This window comes from Primulina eburnea, chromosome 13, assembly GCF_022965805.1.
Source record: "Primulina eburnea isolate SZY01 chromosome 13, ASM2296580v1, whole genome shotgun sequence".
Classification (NCBI taxonomy): Eukaryota; Viridiplantae; Streptophyta; class Magnoliopsida; order Lamiales; family Gesneriaceae; genus Primulina; species Primulina eburnea.
In genome coordinates, this window is record NC_133113.1 from 14,946,844 (window position 1) to 14,962,952 (window position 16,109).

Consider the following 16,109-nt stretch of genomic DNA (forward strand, 5'->3'; position numbering starts at 1 on the left):
TGAGAACTGCGGATTTACTTCGTATGGGAATGATATTGCAGTGTTACTTGAGATCGGATTTGATAGATCAGAAGACATAGACTTATAAGCCAACGTCGGACGATGACTGTTGGTATTTGAAGCCGAATGTTGAATATATCTTTGACTGGGATTAACAAATTTGGTAGCAGATGCCAATATTGAATTGTTATGGAACTGTTGAACTGGTGATTGGTATATACGGATGTCGTATAGCCATGGTTCTGAGATTGATTCTATCTCGAGGAATTTCGTTGATATGGGATTATTGCAGTTCTGTACATCTCCTTCTTGAATCCGATTTGGTATCTGATATGAGTACCATGATATATGAGTTGTGATTGCTTGTGATTTCGGGGACGAAATCATATCTTAGAGGGGGAGAAATGTAAGGCCCGAGAATTTGATTAACGTAATTTGGAATTAATCTGGAAATGATTTATTAATTAATTACGGAAAATATAGATGGAAGGGTTCGGACCAAAACACATGAAAAAGGGGTAAATTGTGTGTGCAGGGAAATGAGTCGGCGCACATGCGCGAGGAATGGAGCGCACATGCGCGAGCAGGGCAGGAGCCTGCGCGCACATGCGCAACTTCACAGCGCGCACATGCGCGGAGCGTCCAGAGTCCTCGGCGCACATGCGCGGACGAGTAGCGCGCATCTGCGCGGAAACTCCAGAGCCCTCGGCGCACATGCGCGGTAGAGTGTCGCGCATATGCGCGAGGGAGTGCCGAGGCACACGCGCTGAAGAATTGTGTCTCGCGCATATGCGCGAGTGATGCCGCGCATATGCGCGAGACGTGCTGCATTAAGGAGCGGGACACGTTGCTTTATACATGCATGGATATATATATATGTATAGGCATACGAAAATCTTCAGAAAAAGAAAGAAGGAATCGAGGGATTCTTGAGAAAATTCTTCGGGGATTTTAATCGTGATTTGCGAACGATCCGTCCGTCTGATTTTGAATCCGACTTCAGTACTGAGTTCCTATCAACGTAGGCTACAACTGGACGTAAGTTTTGCTACGTTTTGACATGTTTTGAAATTAAACTATTGTCAGAATTGAATAGAATTCATATATGATGTTCTTGTCATGTTAGACATCATAGAATCGAAGTCAGATTAAAGAACGGACTGGTTATGTAATTGTTATGATTTTCGGAGTCGATGTGACTGAGAATTCATATCGGATATGTATTGTTATTGAGATTATGACTGGTATCGATATTGATTATGAGTTCTGGTATTATATCTGTGATGTTTGGACTGGCGGAATTATTGAGACAGTATTGTTATGCCGTCGAAACATTAGTTGATTGAAATTGATCAGAGTATATTTTGATTTAAATATTGATCAGAGCATATTCCGGATTGGGTTATTTATTGATATTGTGACTGTTCAATATCGTGATTACCAGATTGGGACTGGACCGAGGTAGAGTCGGGATTTCTTCTTCTTCTGAGCGAGAAGATAAAGGTATAAATTAATGTGGAGTTGGGATTGCACAACTCGAGTGAGGTTTGACTCGAGTTTCCCTAAATCACATACTTTACTTATTGCATTGATATTTGCATTGAGTTGATTGATATACTTGTTTTCTTGAGTTATAGATTACAGGTATTAGAAGAGTAATCTTATGACAGAAGTGCCGTTAGTGGTGGGATCACCACTGGCACATTGCACGATGTCATAAGATGGTGTATTGGCGGTTGTGCCAAAGACTGTCACTGGATGTTTGGTTATCGATGTGGATAGATTGACAGCTTCTTCTATTACTGTTGGTTGATATTATATCGATGTGGATAGATGTATAGCTTCTTCTATTACTGTTAATTGATAGTATATCGATGTGGATAGATTCATCGTTCCTTCTATTACTGTTAATCGATGTTATATCGATGTGAATAGAATCGGACTTTGTTCTATTACTGGTAATCGATATCATATCAATGTGGATAGAATCAAGGCTTGCTCTATTACTGTTAATCGATAATATATCAATGTGGATAGAATCAGGGCTTCGTCTATTACTGTTAATCGATACTGTATCGGTGTGGATAGAACTGGAGTCTTTTCTATTACTGTTAATCGATACTATATCGACGTGGATAGAACTGGAGTCTTTTCTATTACTGTTGGTCGATATGGAATGCTGACATCTGGGAACCGGGATCCCTAGACTAGGATTGAGTCTAGTCTAAAACGTAGAATCACTAGCCTGAGTGACAGCTAGATTGAATGCTATTGAGTAATACTGATTTATGTTCCTGATATTGGTACATGTTTAGAATAGGAATTATTCTTGATATTGATTATGTTCCTGATTGTGGTACATGTTTAGAATAGGAATTATTATTGATATTGATTCATGTACTGATTTTGATACATGTTATGGATGTCTATTATATGCTTTTATATGATTTATATAACTGCATGTATACATGATTTATACTGGGATATTTATATCTCACCGGAGTTATCCGGCTGTTGTCTGGTTTGTATGTGTGCATGGCAACAGGTGGGATAGAAGCGGGGTCAGGACGAGAATGAGGCTGGACTAGATAGCGTGGAGATTCGGACTCAGAAGCAACTTAGGATTCAGCACGGACATGTAGTTGAACCTAGTTGGATTATTGTAGATGATACAATAATTGTATGTTTATGTTTAATATGTAATTTGAATTTAATTACATTATGTTTCCGCTGTGTATTTTAGAAAAAAAAAAATTTTTAGACCCTGTTTATTATAATTGTTTGAATTATTCCTAAAGACGATTAAGGAATGAATTAGCGTCCGGGTCCCCACAATATATAATATTGGATCAATTAATTATTGTGATAATTAATTGATGGTGTATGATATGTGATATTATGCATGAAGGATGATCAAAAGCCCAAGCCCAATTTGCTAGGTGTATGCTAGGATATTTTGTGTTGAATGATTGTAATGATTATCAATTTATAAAGTGGGCTTGGTTTATGGCCCGTTCCTACCCCCATGAGATGTATCCCTATTTGCCATGGATATTTGTTTGTAAATATTAGTATAGTGGATGATCAAGATTGGAAGATGGTGGCCATGATGATTATGAAGATCCAAGACATGTAAATATTGGAAGCTTATGTAATAGTTGCATTTGCATCCCGTGCATTTCCTTAGGATTGGACCTAGGCCCGTGTTTAGCTCACACGGTCCGTTAGTATTGGGGCGATTGATCATCCTTGTTTGTTTACTGTTTATAATATATGCATGATATGTTATAAATAATGAGTATGTGCGTTATTATTATGATAATAACAAAGTTGCATGAATCCGGCAAACATACGATCAAACATGGCGAGCTTTTAAAATAAAATTAATGATGAGACCTTTCAAAATTAAAAAACCCTCATTTTGAATAAGATTCAAAATTAATATCAAGCACGAAAAGGGGAATTATGAATTTGTTTATAATTTCCTTGTCTTCCATCGACAATGGGTGCATGATGAACGCTACCCGTACTCGGGGCTCGGCTCATATTATTGGGGGAGCTTTGGGTGCCGGAAAGCTGTGACATCCATTGACATGGTGATGTGAACTACGTAGAACTCCCATGATTTCGGCTCATATTATTGGGGGAACTCATGGCGACCGTCCATTAAGGTTCAACATCGATGGGTAAGGCTTGACACGTGAAGATGAACGACGTCATATTATTGGGTCCTAATCAAACGTGAGACAAAAGTTTACGTAGAGGGTTGCATTGTGATGCAATTGGAAACTACCTTTTAGGAATTGTGATTGGCTGATATTATTCGGGATCATAATTCGCTAATTGGACCTTACGTACCTACTGAGGAAAGGAGTTTCCCGTTTTCACTAGAGGGTAGTGAAAGATGTCAAAACAGTGGGAGTAAATATTTATGAAGTAAAAGTCCAAACTTCATATCTTACTAAATATTTTAAAATAGTCATTAACATTTATCTGTTTACTTTTCAGTACTATTTGACAATGTCTTCAATTCGCAATCTGCTTTCTGCCATACTCGAAAAACATGTGTTAACCGGACCTAACTACCTCACTTGGCTAAGAAATCTAAAAATTGTCTTGAACTCGGAAAAGATTGCATATACACTAAATGAGTCGCCCCCTGATAAGGCTCCGACTGACTGCACTCCTGAGGAATTGCAGACCTACAAGGATTGGTGTGACCATGACTTGAAGGCCAAGTGTTATATGCAGGCTTCTATGAATGATGAGCTGCAGAGGCGTTTTGAGGGTGCAAAGAGTGCTGCTGACATTCATTTGCACCTCAAGGAGCTCTTTGGTGAGCAGACTCAGCCTCTTAGGCATGCTACCGTCAAGGAACTAATCACTTTGCGCATGCGAGATGGGGCCTCGGTCCATGAGCATGGCCTAAAGATGATTGGACTCGTGGACAAGCTCGTTGGCATGGATTTGATCTTGCCCTCGGAGTTGACCACCGATGTGTTGCTGTTGTCACTGCCTAGCTCGTTTGATCCTTTTGTGGTGAATTTCAATATGAACAAGATGGAGTCGACCCTTGAGGAGTTGGTGAACATGCTTGTGACTTTTGAGTCCACCATCAAGAAAGAGAAGTCGGTTCTTTATGTGGGTTCTTCATCTGGTACGAATACCGATCCACGTGGGAAGAGGAAGAAGCGTTCTTTCCAACGTCCCAAGAAGAACGTGCCCTTGAAGAGGCAAGCTCTGAGTCCCGTTGTGGTAGCTACACCAGATAAAGCTAACAAGACTGTTGATATTTGTCATTACTGCAAGAAGCCTGGACATTGGAGGCGTAACTGCAGGGAATATCTTGCCCAGAAGGGTTCTGGTAAAGGTATGTTCTACATTGAAGTAAATATCTCCATTAACTCTACTTCTTGGGTATTGGATACCGGCTGTGGCTCACATCTCTGTAATGATTTGTAGGTGATGGGAAGAAGTAGGAAGCTCAGGGAAGGTGAGACCTTCTTGAGGATGGGCAATGGGGCAAGAGTTGCTGCCAAGGCTGTAGGAGATGTTTACTTGCATTTGAACAATGATTTTAAGCTTGTTTTAAGAGATGTTTTGTTTGTACCAGACTTGGTGAAAAACATTATTTCCATTTCTATGCTTGATATTGATGGATTTTCTTGTCTATTTAGCAAAGGTGTTTGCAATATTTACAAGAATGAATGTTTAGTTGGTACCGGAGAACTTGAAAACAATCTCTATACCTTAAAATTAAAAGATATTCCGATTAACAATGTCCAAACAATAACAACAACAAATAAGCGCAAACAAGATACTCTTAATTCGGCACAATTATGGCATGCTCGATTAGGACATATTTCCTTAAGAAGGATGAACAAGCTAGTGGGAGTTGGCATGTTTGATATGTCCGATATTAATGCTCTCACGACTTGTGAATCCTGTCTGAAAGGAAAGATGACCAAGATTCCCTTTAAGGGCCATGTGGAGCGAGCCAAAGGGTTATTGGATTTGATCCATACCGATGTGTGCGGTCCGCTTAGCATCACTACTAAGCATGGACATGCCTACTTCATCACCTTTACCGATGACTTTTCGAGGTATGGGTATGTGTATTTGATGAAATACAAGTCTGAAGCCTTTGAAAGGTTCAAAGAATTCAGAAGTGAAGTAGAGAAGCAATTGGGACGAAGCATCAAGGCACTTCGATCGGATCGAGGTGGTGAGTACTTGAGTGCCGAGTTCCAAGAGTATCTTAGGGAGAATGGGATTCTCTCACAGTGGACTCCGTCTGCTACACCACAGTTGAATGGTGTTTCGGAGCGTCGTAACCGGACTTTGATGGATATGGTTCGGTCTATGATGGGGTTCACGGAGTTGCCGCCATCCTTTTGGGGATATGCGCTTGAGACAGCGACACTGTTGTTGAACAATGTCCATACAAAAGCAGTTGATAAGACACCATATGAGATATGGATGGGTAAGCCACCAAAATATTCATATTTTAGAATATGGGGGTGCCCTACTTATGTGAAGCAGGTAGTGGGAGATAAATTGGATAGTCGATCCATTTTATGTTACTTTGTGGGATATCCAAAGAATTCTGTTGGATATTACTTCTATCATCCCCAAGAAACAAAGGTATTTGTTTCTAGGAATGCAACCTTTTTGGAAAGGGAATTTCTATTGAATATAAAAGGAGAGATGATAGAAATCGAAGAAGTTCGAGAGACACCCACAATTGTAGAACCCACACCCGAAGAGCCAAGGGAGGAGATACAAGCTCCTAGAAGATCCGAGAGAGTCTCGAGACCACCTATGAGGTATGGACTGCTTCTTGAAGAAGGCCGTGATGAGCCTAACCTTGGATGTGATCCAAGGACCTTCAAAGAAGCGTTATCTGATGCCGATTCATCCAAGTGGCTTGAAGCAATGGAATCTGAGATGAATTCCATGCATTCGAACCAAGTGTGGAATCTTGTGGATCCACCTGAGGGAACTGTTCCCATAGGGTGTAAATGGATTTACAAGAGGAAACTTGGGGCGGATGGGAAGGTATTGACCTTCAAAGCGCGATTGGTAGCAAAAGGATATACTCAAAGACAAGGAGTTGACTTTGAAGAAACCTTTTCTCCTGTCGCAAAATTCAAGTCCATAAGGATTTTGCTAGCCATAGCTGCATGGTATGACTATGAGATATGGCAGATGGATATTAAGACAGCATTTCTTAATGGAGATATTAAGGAAGAAATTTACATGTCTCAACCCGAAGGGTTTACATCTGTCGGAAGTGAGCATATGGTATGCAAACTTCAGAGATCTATTTATGGTCTAAAACAGGCATCTAGGAGTTGGAACCTTAGATTCGATAGTACAATCAAAGAGTTTGATTTTACTAAGAATCCTGAGGAACCCTGTGTGTATAAGAAGGTCAGTGGGAGTGCTGTGACATTCTTGGTGTTGTATGTTGATGACATTCTACTCATTGGGAATGATGTAGGAATGTTGCAATCAACCAATATATGGTTAGCAAGCAAGTTCTCGATGCAAGACTTGGGTGAAGCATCTTTTGTATTGGGAATACAAATCTATAGAGATAGATCAAAGAGATTGCTTGGTCTCACCCAGTCCACATACATTGATACCATCCTGAAGCGATTCTCGATGGATGAGTCCAAGAGAGGACATCTACCAATATGTCATGGCGTGACCCTATCCAAGTCTATGTCTCCCAAGACTGATCCGGAGATAGCGGCGATGACACACATTCCGTATGCTTCGGCAATTGGTAGCATCATTTATGGAATGATATCCACACGTCCTGACGTGGCTTTTGCACTAAGTGTAGTGAGTATATATCAATCGAACCCTGGTCTTCCACATTGGAAAGCTGTGAAAGACATCCTCAAGTACTTGAGGAGGACCAATAAATTGTTCTTGGTCTATGGGGGTGGAGAACTAAAATTGGAAGGCTATACCGACTCTAGCTTCCAAAGCGATATTGATGACTCAAAGTCAACCTCTGGATTCATATTCATGCTCAATGGTGCTGCTGTCTCTTGGAAGAGTTCCAAGCAAGAAAGTACAGCGGATTCCACCACTGAGGCAGAATACATTGCTGCATAAGCTGCAGCAAAGGAGGCAGTTTGGATAAGGAATTTCGTCCAAGAGTTGGGCGTCATTCCTAATGGAGTTGCTCATGTCCCGGTGTTTTGTGACAACACGGGAGCGATTGCTCAAGCAAAGGAGACGAGGTCTCATCAGAAGTCCAAACACGTATTGAGAAAGTACCACATCCTCAGAGAGATCGTGGAAAGAGGAGATGCCATGATTGACAAAGTCGACTCCACAGATAATGTTGCTGATCCACTAACTAAGCCTTTACCAGGACCATCATTCGAGAAGCATCGCGAATCAATGGGTCTGAAGTATATGGGTAGTTGGCTCTAGTGCAAGTGGGAGATTGTTAGAGTAGGTGCACGTCGAGCCAAGTGTTGGGCGAGTGTTCACGATGAAACTCTATGTATAAACGATCTTTATTTTAATAATATTTGAATTTATTATATTGGCGCATCTTTATCTGTATACCCATGCTAGTTGCATAGATAAAGTCCTTGAATATACAAATAGTAGAAAGAATATGAGATGCTCATATGATGAGTATCATGAAACTCATATTTGGAATACTGTATATTCTAAACGGTTCCTAGTCGATTCAGCCGCCACTAAGAAGGATATAGGCCGCTCGAGTTAGAGACTAGTATCTGCGATGTGAGTACCATGTTTCATTGGTAGGGGACATTGTGATGTCCGAACATGCAGATAGGTGCTTCTTGTAGAGTGCACTGAACAACCCTCCATAAAAGGACTTTCCAAGTGGTTCTCACTTATCGAGTGGAATAGTCCTAGTTTATGGTTGTACACCATTAGTCCTTATGACCCGGGACAACATTGAGACTCTATGTGCTAGAATTACACTTTGGCTTGTTTACCGACTCTCATGGGGTCATCAGGTGGCAAGGTTGGGTGTTCTGTCGAAATGTATAGGAGTCGATGCATTGTAGTCGGGGATTCACCGCTTACCTTCGAGTATGGATATCCTATGTGTTCTCATGTGTATGTAGATTGAAATCTCTGATCAGAGTATGGTGGTAATTATGAAAGGGGTTTCATAGATTACACCATCGATGCAACTACAACATGACACATAGTATCGATTCATTGACAACTTTGGATAAACCAATGGTTGTCGAATCGGTCGGGATATATGAGTTGAAGGGACCGTACTGTACGCTAACCATAATTGAATGGTTCTTGCAGGCACTATAATTTAATACCTAGGGAATCATGTAAGCGATGCTGCTAGGCGTTTAACATGATTGGTTGGTTACTATCAGACTTGAGTTCTAACGTTCTTGTTATCAAGGAGTTGATAAGTAAGAATGGAGCAATTGGGGTATGCTCATATAAGGACATGTTTAGTCCGAATCACATGGAGATGTGAACCCACGGCTAGTTGTATCAATGAACCATTGAGGGCCACACAAGTGCTGGCTTTCTAGATCCCGTTGAGAAGTAAAAATAGTTCAATGTGTTGAACGACTTATAAATGAGTTTATAAGTGTAAAGAAAAATAGAAGTATGACTTTTATGAGAGAAACGTAAATTTTAATTTATGGAAGTGTTCCTAAATTAAAATTTGGGCAAGTGAATAATGTATTTGAAAATTGTGATTTTCATAAACATTATTATAGACTAAATTAAATTAATTCAAGTGTTGAATTAATTAAACACTAGTGGACCTAGTAGAGTCCAAATAATTAAATTAATTCAAGTGTTGAATTAATTAAATTATATTGAGTCTTATAGAGCTCAATTTAAATTAATTATTTAACTAGTGGGACTTGGGTAAATTCAAGTAATGTTTAATTAGTCTCAAATATGTTTGAGATAATTAAATTTAGTCCATGGTTTTTATTTTGATAAAAAACCATATAATATGCATGCATAGGAGGTGAAGGGTTGGAGAAAACTTTTGCAACTATCAAGGCTTGGCATGCTACTTTTGTCTCTACTTTTTGCAAGTCCAAGACAAGTCTCACTTCCCCCATTCTAGCTCACAATGGCCGAAATTCTTATGACCATTCTCTCAAGTTTTCTCTCAATTTTTTTCTTCAAGTGTTGAGGAAGAAAAATACTTCTCTTTGAAAAATCCTTTTATTTTTCTAGTGCAAAATAAGTGGGGTTCTAGTTTGCTAGTGGTGGGCCTAATTTGAAGGAAAGAAAGGAGTCCAAGGAAGCTTGTAGATCTTCATTCCATTCAAGAGCCAAGTTGTTTACAACTTGGTTGGAGCCATCATCAACCTTAAGAGGTTGATAGGTAACTATTTCTAAACACACTATGAATGTCATTTTGGTGTTTTATTGTATTTCCTACACAAACTCATGGTGGCCGAAATTTATATGCTAAAATCGAAAATTTTTGTGCTTCCGTTGCGTTTCCGGCCACCGTAACCGATCCCCTTTCAAGAGGCAGTACTTCTTATGATCAGAAAGATATATCAGAACCTTAGATAGATGTGTCAAAACTCCGATGAAAATCAAGTTGAGAGAATTTCAGTTACTTCAGCCGCCGATTCTGAGTGGTATTGAGACATCGGAAGATTGTCAGCACTGGTTGGATGACATAGAAATACTGGTTGATTTACTTGATTGTACCGATGAACAGAAAGTTAAATTGGTGGTTTATCAGTTACGAGAGGCTGCCAGAAATTGGTGGATTACGATCAAAGGCATATTAGAACTACGTGGTATTATGATCACATGGGAAGTCTTCAAAGCTGAATTCTATCAAAGATTTTTCTCAGTTTCATACCGGGAGGACAAAAGAGCAGAATTTGAGAATTTGAGACAAGGTCAACTGAATGTTGAAGAATATGTGGCGAAATTCTCTACATTACTGCATTTTGCTCCTCATTTGGCTGGGAATGACGAAGATGTAGTGAATCAATTCGTCAGAGGATTGAATTCAGAGATAGTTGCACTAATGAACATGCAACAACCTTATCATTTTACTGATGTCTTGAGTAAAGAAAAGAGGGCGGAGGCGAGTCTGCTTAGACAATTGGGAAGATTGAGCGTGAAGCAACCTCAGACACAGCAATCCCCTCTCCGATTTGAACGTGGCAGCACGAGTGGAAAGCAAGAGTTGCTAAAAGCTCGAAAGAAGTCATTCAAGAAGTTGGAAAGTGGTTCCTCAAGTTCTAGTGGTTCTAGTTTGAGTTATACTGGAGTTTATTGCAGGACTTGCGGTGGGAGACACCCCACAGAGCAATGCCAGGGAGTAACTGGTAGTTGCCATATCTGCAGACAGAGAGGACACTTTGCTAGAGTTTGTCCCCAGAGAGATCCCCGAAGATTTCAAGGGGCTGGACCATCTGGATATGGTGATCGAAGGACAGACCCAGGATACACTGAGTGACATGACGACAGGTACTATTCTTTATGATCATATTGCATATGTATTGAGATATACTAATGCATTCTTTACGCTTATCTGTGACTGAATTTCATGGAGATGTGCTGTATCTGTCGGGTCTATTTGTACTGTAGTATTGATTCCCTTACTTATAAGGAAACTGTTACTATCAGAGATTTCTGTATAAGTTGTATACTACAGTAAGATCAGAATGAAATCGAGATAGAGTATAGTGTACTTGTGTTTTCTGATTTGAATGCATTATTGGCATGTATATGCTAAACAAGTACAGACATATTGTAGAATTTGTTCCAGAAATGGCAAGATTCAGATCAGAGATGACTGATCAGTGGAGATACCACAGTAAGGATTCTAGATTAGAATTCTTTTGATATCTGTATTGTATATGACTCGATTAGTACAGAAAGGAGCAGATTGCATCCTTATGTATTCAATAGATCCACTGAAATCGAGCCTAGCATTGGCAGATTCGCCAAGTGATATACGTGTTGGGTGATGTCTGCCTAGATAAGATTTCGGATTTGTAGATAGATTTCAGAATTGAATTACGATCCGGTATTGTTTGTCTGTTAGATTCAGTACAGAAGGATATTGAATATTTAAAGATTTTGTTGAATATTCAGAGAACGGTGATTATTGCATACAGAAGTTATTCAGATAAGAATTCCGCTTGAAACAGATTGTATTCAGAATATGCGATATCTGGAATTAGTATACAGATTGATTTGATACAGTTGAGATTAAGATCAGTGACAGAGCATGATATCGATGTCAGAAAGATCAGAAATTTCAGAAAAGATAGAAATATCAGAACTTTATATTGTATGATTGGGCAAGTTATCTTATTCGACTGTTGCTTTATATCTGCTTGCGTATTATTATTGTTCTAAATCAGTATTTGAGACATCTTATATTGTTTTGGGAAGCATATTTTATTTGCAGATGAGATATAACAGTTGATCAGAATGACATGAAGACATGTTTGAGTAATCAGAAGCGATCTTATTGCCAGAGATTATCGTTTTATGAGTTCACTGAACTCACTAGATCTGTATGGGTTACTGATATTTCTTATCTGATTTGATATTACTATTGTTTTGAACCCGTATATGATACAGATTGTTGGGAACCGTTGAGAGTATATACAGTTCAATTGTATCAGAAGTAATTTTGAGAGTTACATCAGTTCAGAAATGAAATCAGAATGTGTCAGAATGTTTCAGAATTGTATAACAGAATTGATACTGAGAGTCAGAGCCGAATACCAGGTAGGTATTTCTTCCTTAATTTATATTATTAACTGATTTGTTTGTGCCGAATAGTTCGAATCAGATATCACAGATAGTGTCAGACATGCACAGTAGTTGATTCAGTTTTCATTCGGATAACAGACAATTTTGATATAAACAGATTAAATCAGTTAGGACAGGATTGGTATTGAAATGTTGGCAGAAATCATACTGATATGTCTGAATTGCTAACAAAAAAGACAGAAAGATAGAAATCAGAAGATTACTACAGAATTTGTATGTTTCTGAATAGAAATGGGAGTGCATTTCTATGGCCTTAATAATGACATTACCATTAGTTTCTTCAGATGGTAAGATAATATGATTATGATTGACAGATTGTTCAATCTATATCAATTAGTTTGTACCAGATAACGTACAAACAGAACCAGATGACACAGATTGATGTCAGAGGAATGATCAGAGTCAACAGAATGTTGAGATAGAGTATATCAGAATGTGATTTTCTGGTTGATTTTGTACTTGTGATAGAGTGTATCATGAGTTTCTTCTTAGATAGTGTTTGTAATGACCCGAATTCCTATTTTGAATGAAGTATTAATTAAGAGATAATTAATGAGTTGTTAATTAAGTATTATTAAGGAATTGATAATTCGTCTTTAAGGTGTTGGTATCCACCGAATTTTAAATGGATAACCCGACCTACTTCGGATTACATTATCTCGAGAAATCCAACTAGACCAATGAGATTCTGACACGTGGCAGATAAGATTTGTTCGGATTTTCTGAAATAGTCCGGATGCAGCCTATAAATGGAAGCCGATTCTTTTGTTTCCTTCACCGCATTCTTCAGAGAGAGTTCTAGTTGTACCTTAGGTTTTCTATTCAGTTTCTAGGGCACTTTGGTGTCGGGAAGTTTCGGAGCTAGTATCGACTCGAGGAGGGGTCGGTGAACTGAGATCGAGACATCATCAGCGGGCTGACGACGGACGCAGGTATAACCCTAAATCCTTAGATAGTGATTTAAGGATCATTAGGGAGATCTTTGTAGAATGTTTGATCTGGTTTGTTAGTGATTTCTTTATGTTGGTATTGTCTAGGTTAAGAGATTTCTGTCAGATTGTTTTAGTGAGGTACGTGATGTACTGACTGAGATATCCAAGCGTAGTATACACACTTATATGCTGCATATTTATCTGTTGCATGATACATGTTTTACTGCTTTGGCATATTATGCATGACATATCATGTTGAGCCTGATATCTTTTGAGATATACCTCATTTGTTGGGGCCGCTCAGCCCTATTCTGTATTGTGGACGATGGGGCATCGAGAGCTACAGTGTCCGACGGGACCCGCGGGCTCTGATGACCTGGACATTGCATGTCCACGTCTTGATGATGAGTGTGGGAGCCAAAACATGCCTATGGCAGATCAGAGACTACACACTCAGGCGCCTCTAGACTGAGCATGAGATTCTTGACTTGATCCCTGATATCCGAGCATATTGCATTTCGCATGCATCATATCAGTTTGTATACTCGTACATTCTCGTATTGGGCGATTGTCGCTCACGTCCTTGTTTTCATCTTGGGCACCCCATTCCACGAGGCAGGTCTTAGGTTGGACGGTTTGCACGACCAGGGCAGTGGCTAGAGCTGTTGGGTTTCGGTGGTGATCCAGTGGAGGTTTTCTGTGGTTTATCGTTTTCTCGTCAGGGTTATGTGTTGTATTTGTTATGGTTGTATTAATGTTTAAGACTGATGTTATTGCTCTGCTTTTCGTTTGGGTTGTAAGATGATTAAGTATTTGGTTTCCGCTGTTTAATTGTTGGTATTAAGTTTAATGTTGCATGTTTATTAGTCTGTTTAGTAGTGGCTTGGGTAAGGGCGCTACATTTGGTGGTATCAGAGCATGCAAAGATTTTTGGGACATTAGTAATTTTGTTTTGAGGATTTAGAGGTTGATTTTAGTTTCCTTTCAGATGTCAGGAGATCGAAGCAGTGTTGAGTTGGGCACGACCGGAATCAGCTCAAGAGATAAGAAGTTTTCTAGGTTTGGCAGGTTATTACCGGAGATTCATCTCAGGATTTTCTCAGATTGCCAAACCATTGACTCAACTAACCTGTAAGAATGTGCAGTTCGAATGGACTCATGATTGTGAAAATAGTTTCAATGAACTGCGTCAACGTCTGACAACTGCACCAGTTTTAGCTCTGCCATCTAGATCAGGAGGGTACATTGTATACACTGATGCATCACCTCAAGGACTTGGGTGCGTTTTAACCCAGAATGGTCATATGATTGCATATGCATCCAGACAGTTGAAGAAGCATGAAGAGAATTATCCAGTTCATGATCTGGAATTGGCAGCGATTGTGTTTGCTTTGAAGATTTGACGACATTATCTCTACGGAGAGAGATTTGAGATTTTTACAGATCACAAGAGTTTGAAGTATATCTTCACTCAAGCAGAGTTGAATATGCGTCAAAGAAGATGGATGGATTTGTTAAAGGATTATGATTGCGAAATCAAGTATCATCCAGGATCATCAAATCTTACAGCTGATGCTCTTAGTCGCAAGGTGAGATTATATGCACTTCAGACAAGTTTCATATCAAGTGTAATACAAGATTGTTGTTCTCTGGGATTTCACTTCTGTCATAAGAAAGGAATGGAACACATTCGAGTATCGAGCATTTTATCTAAACCGATGTTGTATGCCAAAATCAGAGAAGTTTAGTTTTCTGATCCGAAGGTGGAAAAGTTAGCAAGGTTATCTAACGGAGACAACACATCTGGCTTTGTGTTCCAAACAGATGGAACCTTGTGTCTGTCAGGAAGAATCGTAGTTCCAGAAGATTCGAAATTGAGAGACGAGATTTTATCTCAAGCTCATAGGAGTAAGTTGAGTATCCACCCTGGAAGCATGAAAATGTATAAGGATTTGAAGACCAAGTTTTGGTGGAAAGGTATGAAGAGAAGTGTTTACCAGTTTGTAGCCAAGTGTTTGGTTTGTCAGCAAGTGAAAGCTGAACATCGACGACCAGGAGGATTACTTCAGAATCTTCCTATTCCTGAGTGGAAGTGGGAGCATGTAACGATGGACTTTGTCACCCACTTGCCGCTGTCTTCTAAGAATTGTGATGCAATTTGGGTTGTTGTGGACCGACTGACTAAGTCAGCACATTTCATTCCGTATAGTCGGGAATATAGTTTCGATCGCATGGCAAGACTATACATCCAAGAGATTCTTAAATATCATGGTGTGCCAGCAAGTATAGTCAGTGATAGAGATCCACGCTTTACCTCGAGTTTTTGGGGAAGTTTTCAAAAAGTGTTGGGAACGACATTGAGTCTGAGTACTGCCTATCATCCAGAGACCGATGGTCAGTCTGAGAGGACTATTCAGACGCTTGAGGATATGTTGTGTGCTTGTGCTTTGGATTTTGGACCAGCATGGCATGATCATCTGCCGCTTGTTGAGTTTGCATATAACAATAGCTACCACAGTAGCATTGGTATGGCTCCGTTCGAAGCATTGTATGGTAGATGTTGTCGCACTCCTTTGTTTTGGGATGAAGTAGGAGAACGACAAGTGCAAGGACCTGAATTAGTGCAGCAAGCGATTGATGTAGTGGAATTGATCAAGAAGAGGATTAAAACTGCACAAGATCGTCAATCGAGTTACGCGAATACCAAGCGTAGACCTCTACAGTTTCAGTCAGGGGAAAAAGTTTTCCTTAAAGTTTCACCGTTCCGCAGGGTGATGAGATTTGGACTCAAGGGAAAATTAGCCCCAAGATTCATCGGACCTTTTGAGATCTTGGAATGTGTTGGAAATTTGGCATATCGAT